This window comes from Tupaia chinensis, unplaced genomic scaffold, assembly GCF_000334495.1.
Source record: "Tupaia chinensis unplaced genomic scaffold, TupChi_1.0 Scaffold000212_1, whole genome shotgun sequence".
NCBI lineage: Eukaryota > Metazoa > Chordata > Mammalia > Scandentia > Tupaiidae > Tupaia > Tupaia belangeri.
In genome coordinates, this window is record NW_006159687.1 from 728,473 (window position 1) to 735,534 (window position 7,062).

A 7,062-nucleotide genomic window follows, 5' to 3' on the forward strand; every position below is an offset into this window, starting at 1 on the left:
TCTTCCCACTGATCTGTAGAATCTGTTCTTGAAATGACAGTTTGCATTTTTGTTATTATTTCAAAAAGCTTAGAAACTTTTTCTTATCAGACAGTGAAGGTTATAACAGTGAGTTCAAATGACCATTCTGGGTAATGTTTTGATACTTTTTTCTAGTAACAGAGTAAAATACACCCACAGAAACAAACATGTTTTTCTCTCATGTCATTGTCAGTGCATGGTGCTACCCAACGCTTTTGATTCTATCATCATTCATCTAAAAACACTCATATTTTAATACCACTTGATTCCTTATATAAGGGATGTTTTAATTCATGAGATATAATTTTAAAAGTACCTATTAAAAATTTGGACTGTTTAACTGAATGACTGCAGGAAAGTCAAATTAACTATAAATTATAGGCCATGTTCACTTCTAATACATTTATTAATATTATAAATTTTTAAATTTTGCTTTAAATTATGTATACCTTTAATAGTGAGGTTTGGTGCTCACTTATATAGAACAACTATAAAGAACAACTCAGAATTAAAACTATGTATATAGAGAATATGATAATTAATTGAATTATAATACCAAGCATATTTTGCCTTTGTTTATTGACAATACATAGGTAAAAATTATTACATCACAAAGAAATAGAACCCCATTAAATGCCAAATTTCTAGGTAAATGGGATAGAAAAAGCAAAGAGAAATAAATGTATTATATTCTGTTGATTCAGAACTCTTGTTACAAAAATATGTAGGGCAATTTTTGACTACACAGCAGCTAAACATATTAATAGTGAACTTTTCATGATTGGCTACTACTTGAAATCATTGCACATTTTTTTGCTCCCAAAAATGTTCCATTATATTCTTTTCTGATCATCACCACCTGCCTTTTTCATTAAAACTTTACACTATAGCATTAAAATCTTTACATAGACAGTTTTTCAAATAACTGCATCAGTTCCCACCTCAATTAAATTCATTGAACAAATAAATAATTTTAAAGACTTATTTAAGAGTATGAAAGCATGTGTTTTTGCATTGGCTTTTATTTAAATGTTTACTTCCATGTTTCCCATGTGAACTCTGACAATAGGATGTTGGTAGGGATGTACTACTTTTTCATTACTACACCTTGCCTGGGAGAGTAGCATGACCCTTGCTTCAACAGTCACCATTTTGAAGATGGACCAGATTGTGGTGGTACTATGGTGGGCAGGGAAGTCTCAAAATAACGTGTTACTATCTGTGACTCACCAACGCGCATGTGTGTATGTGTGCATGTGCAATGTTTTTGGCCAAATGGTGCTTAAAAATACTGACAATATTTTACCTCAGTTTGAATCTTATGATTATCAACTGTATATTTTCAAGAAAAATACAAAAATGCAAACAACTTAAAGCATGTATAACTAATTCAGGACTTATAGTCAAGAAGGAACATAGCTTGGAATATTGTTGCTTTAACCTAAATATAATCCTGGAAATTAATCACTAAAAAATGTGTACTTCTTCAACTAGTTGGTCTAGTTCAATATTAGAAAGATAAATATTTGACTTTTTGTTCCTTCTGCCATTGTCATGGTCTTTGCTATAATGAAAAGCTACTTTTTCCCCCTCTGTGTTTACTCAAAGATATTGAAAAAGATATTATCTTTATTTCTCCATCTAGAGTGCTAAAGAGACAGAATTCTAGACAAAAACAGATAGTAAGGCATTTTGAAGCTGGGATGACAGGCTTACTTTTATATTTTATATGTTTATAGTTTAATGCTGTAATTTTACCGCATTAGGAAAGATCTTTCTTTTCAGTGTGCTTGATTGACATTTCCACCCCAAGTCTTCACTTTTTTGGGAAAGTTATCTATCACCAGAGGTTTAGAGTGGGGTTATGGCTGTCACAAAACAATTGTGAAGTTATCCGTTTCTGTGGAGAGGTAAAGAGGAAGTGCCATGTGGGAACAGGTTGAAATTTGGGACCCAAATGATTATTTTGTAAAATAGGTAGAATGAAGGAGTAGATGTGGACAAAATATGTGGAGCCAAAAGAGAGGGAACTTTTCTGAGAGACAATTGTGGTGTTACAACTGAGACACTCTCTCCTTTACACCCTCCAAGATAGTACTATAGACCTTCACTTTGAAAGAGGATCACATTTATGTTGCTGAGAAAATCAATGCATTTTATTTAGTTTTTAAACTTAATAGTCAAACAGATAATATAATCATATGCTTCAAAATCCAAAAAATATAAAAGCTTATACAGTAAAAACTGTCTTCCCAGATCCCCCACCACTTAATTCCTTTTCAAAGAGGCAACAAATATGATTTCCTAAGTAGTATTAATTAGTCTTCCAGTGATATTTTATATATTGGGTTGTCAGGAAAGTTGTGACTCATTTTTGCATAGAAAACCAGAAAATACATCATGACTTTCCCAACTTACATAAATTTGCATTTATAAATTTTTCTTCTCTTTTACATAAATGGTAGCATAACATACCTATTGTTCTGCAGCTTGTTTTTCCATTTACTATATGGAATCCTTTTCTTATTCATACAAGAAAAGGGGTTCCCGTTCTATTTTTTTTTCTTTTTTTGCTATAGGGCGCGTGCGCTCGCCAGACAGACAGAGAGAGACAGAGAGACAGAAAGCAAGAAATCACCCCCCGGAGGGATGGCCACGCTGCAATCCCTTCTCCTCCATTCTTCTCTCGGGATCTTGGGCATGCACGCACACGCACCCAGTGTGAGTTTAAGCCACCGGGTCCGGGACTCGAACCGCGGTCAACTACATGGGAGTCCAGTGACACAGCCATTATGCTAACTGCTGGTCCCCCTGTTCTATTTTTATGGTTGCATCATATGCATTGTAAAGATCCACCATAAATCATCTGTATAGTTGTCTACTGACAGATGTTTAGGTCACTTCCAATCTTTTGCTCTTACTAAAAAAACAGTTTAAGAATCCTTGTGCATTACTGATCAGAATTTAAAATGTTGGCCTATGGTGGAAAACAGTTTGGTGGTTTCTCAACAAGTTAAACATAGAATTACTATATGATCCAGCAATTCCAATTCTAGGTATATAACCAAAAGAATTGAAAGCAAGGACTCAGCTACCTGTATACCATGTATGTTAATGCCTATAGTAGCATTATTCACAATAGCTCAAAGAGGGAGGGGGCCTAAATATCCATCAATAGATAAATGGATCAACAAAATTATTATGTACCATAGTATGTACATACAATATAATGAAAGTTATTCAACTTTAAAAAGGAAGGATATTCCAATATATACAACAACATGGATGATCCTTGAAAAGTGAAAGATGCCAGACACAAGAGAATGAACGCTGTACAGTTCTACTTATATCAGGTACCTAGTATGCACAAATTCATACTGAAAGTAGAGTAGTGGTTACTACAGGCTAGGAGAGGGAGAAGGGAAGAGTTACTGTTTAATGGATACAGGATTTCTTTTTGAGAAGAAGTAAATGTTCTGGAAATGTATAGTGGTGATTGATGGTTATACAGTAATATGAATGTACTTAATGCTACTAAGTACACTTAAAAATGGTCAAAAGGGTAAAATTTTTGTTACGTATATTTTAACACGATAAAAAAAAATCACCCCAAAAATGCAACAGGGAGCAATTGGTTATAAGGTTGCCTGCTGCCTCACATTATAAGACAATAATTTAATTAAACTTTTCTCTCTCTCTGGAAACCTGATTGGTGAAAAATCAATTACTCTTTTTAAGAATGAAAAGGAAACTGCCTGTTAACTTCCTTGAGGAGCTGGAATTGACATATGTTGGTTGTATGTCTATGGATGGGGAGGATGAGGCATATTAGAACTTTGAATTCTTGCTCTAATGGAAGCTATATTTGAACTGACAATGTGAATGACTGATTGAGGGACACTTTATTCATTAATTTTCAAATAACCTTACCTAGAGATGGTTTGAAAAGTTTGCCGAAATGATATTTGCAGTATTGTTTCAATCTGTACTTGGTGATTTGAAGGAATTTCAACTTAATTCCTGGTAATTAATTTATCAAGCATTTAATAGTAAATAAGGCATTGTGGCTGCCTTTGAGGACTTACAGTGTGACGAGGAGGGGATCTCAGTAAGCAGGCACTGCCGTGTCAGGTGATATGAGAGTGTGGATTGCCACAGAGATACAGAACGGGTGGGCCCTTACCCCAGACTTGTGTGGTGACTGGTTAAAAAGGCTTCCCAGAGAGGGCTCTATCTGAACTGAGTCTTTCACAACAAATGAGAGTTAGACAAGTGGAGTGGAGGAGGGGAGGAAGGGATGGAGAGTTTAGGAATCGGGAAAAGAAACAAACAGTCATTGCAAGATGCTGAGACAAGAGAGCATTCTAGACAGTTCAGATGGGCTAGAGCTGAGAACGGGACAGTGCCTTTGATGAGCACATGTGTTCTATCATCTTGGATAAGCCCAGATGGACCATGAGTGAAGTTTCTCCTGAATTACGGCTTGATAAAGGGTTTTCACTTTTATACTTAGTAAGTCCATAATCTCAGCAACACCAAGGATACTTTTTTCTTATTTTGAAATTCCTTTGACAACAAGGCTGTAGTATGTGTAATGAGCCTACTCCTCCTTTCCCTGCTTTCTCCCTATTTCCCTGATTTTTTTCCTCTTAGCTTTTATCTTATTTCCTTTCCAAACCCTCTTGAAATTCCTTCTGCATTACCAAGACTTTCTCTGAAACTGTTCCTAGCTCTATCCTTCTTGCCTCTAAATTCTTTTTTTTTCCTCCAGCCATTTACTGAGAGTTGATTTTGTGCTAAATACTGAAAATGTGCTGAGGATGCAAGGATGAACAAGACCAGTCCTTGACCTCAGCTTAATATTCTCTCTTTATTATACTTCTATTATAGGGTTGTCACAGTCCAGCCTGCATTGTATTACAGTACACAATTAATCTGAGAGCATTTTGATTTGTGTGTGCAGCTTTCAACCAGAGCCCAGTACCTAGGACACGCTAATATGTATTGTTGAACCATATCTTTATTTTTTGTTTTTAATTGCCACAGGACATGTGAGTTATTCAGAGCGAGACAGAGAGATGGAGGGAGGGATAGCGCACTTGCCAATTGGTGTGGTCACAATGAAATCCGTTTCCTCCATTTTCTCATTCTGTTGGGTTTGGGGGCACAGATGCACAAGTGTGTTTTTCAAGATACGGTCTGGGATTCTAACTGTGTTTGGCCATGTGGAGCTCCCTTAATTACTAGACAACAGAGCTGGCCCTACTGAACCATTTATTTTTCCTTTCTTTTTTTTATCGTTTTTTTTCATTTTATCAGTTTTTAATAAAAGCTGTATTTTACTCCTGCATCCTCTCAATTGTTTTTTCCTTATATTGGCCTTTTTCCTTTCTACTTGGCAAGACTTGGCTTTACGTTCAAGGATCTTTTTGTGGTCTTTGCTAGTTATACTCCTAGTGATAACCACTTTGCTGGGGTGAATGCCCACATGAACAGTTGTGCCATTAGCCTTTTTCTTTTTTAAGAATTATTTTATTTATCTTTATGTATTTATTTATTGATTTATTTTTAATTTGACCAGAGAGGGACAGAATAAGACAGAAAGAGAGGGAAAGTGAGAAAGCAAGCCACCAGGTAGCTTGAACTGTGGTCGACCATGTTGAAGTCCAGTGCTCTTAACCACTGTGCCACCTGCTGGCCCCGCCATTAGCCTTTTTATGCTGCACCCACTCACTGTAGATGATGTATTTCTTCCCGTAAACTTGGACTACTTTGCCAATTTGCTGACCTTTATAGTATTCTCACACAACGTGAACTTCATCATCCTTTTAGGATGGGCATAAATTGAACATCGTACTTCTGCCTCAGCTCTTTGGAAAGAGGGGAAGATACAATCTTCCTGCAGATGTGGGATGGTGCATTGAAATGCCTTTTACAGTCTTGCTTTGGTCAGAAGTCACAGAAGGATTGAGCTTCATTTTGGCCACTGCCACTCTGGCAATAGCCACAAAAGAGAAAGGTCACTTCCAGTTCTGTACATTTACAAGAGATCTCCTGTTGAACCATTTCAATGAGAGAGAGAGAGGGGGTGGGAGGGGACATTTATTGAGCATTTACTCTGTGCTCTGCACTTGGGTAAGTGCTTTATAGCTGTTATCTCATTTAACTGTTCTCAAAACCTTATGGAACAGGAATGACTAGTTTGTCCATTTTATGTGTGAGAAACAGAGGTGGAGCCCTTGAATAGTATGCCCAGAACCACACTGCTCAGATGTAGTAGAGCCAGAATTTGGACCTCTAGAGTCTGGTTCCAGGGCCCTTGCTTTTGTCTACCATACCATGCCAGACCGATTTTTCTCCTCTGTCGTCATTCCTTCTACAGGTCATACAATCAACAGCACACCTGCTGTCCTTGCGTAATTTTGCTTTGTTCATTTCAGTGTCCCTGAGGTTCAGTAGCCTGTATCCACAGCTAGGTTATGGCACCCAGGCTACAAGGTGCAGACACTAGGTAACATCTACGTTTATATAGTTTCATGTGAAGTTTGTAGATAGATGTTTGCTCTCCACACTGCCTTTAAATGCCATGTGATGATTATAATGAAGCTGATTTATGCTGCTTACCAGATGGGTCCCCAGATCTTCTTGGAAACTATATCATAAAATCAAAGGCAACTTACAGATAGCTGTGATGTGACAATTGATCTTCAGGACCTAGCTTTAGCAAGCCCTTGGTGTGGTTTAGACCAGGGATTCACAAACTTGTCCACTGAAGTATCCCTACAGTTGTGGCCAGTGAAGTATATTCCCCTGAGATCTGATGATGGAGCATAAAATGATCAAGGCTTGCTATTCCTTTAAAGTCTCCAGATTTTAGCTTAAAATTAAATACTTATTTTAACAAACTATACTAATAATCTAATAATAACTAAGGCATCTATTTATGCTTATTTAAAGATAGCAAAGCTTTCATTATTTATAGTCAATAAAATAGGCACTGCAAGAGATCTGCATTTTTTTCTGCCACTTTGAGGATTTGTT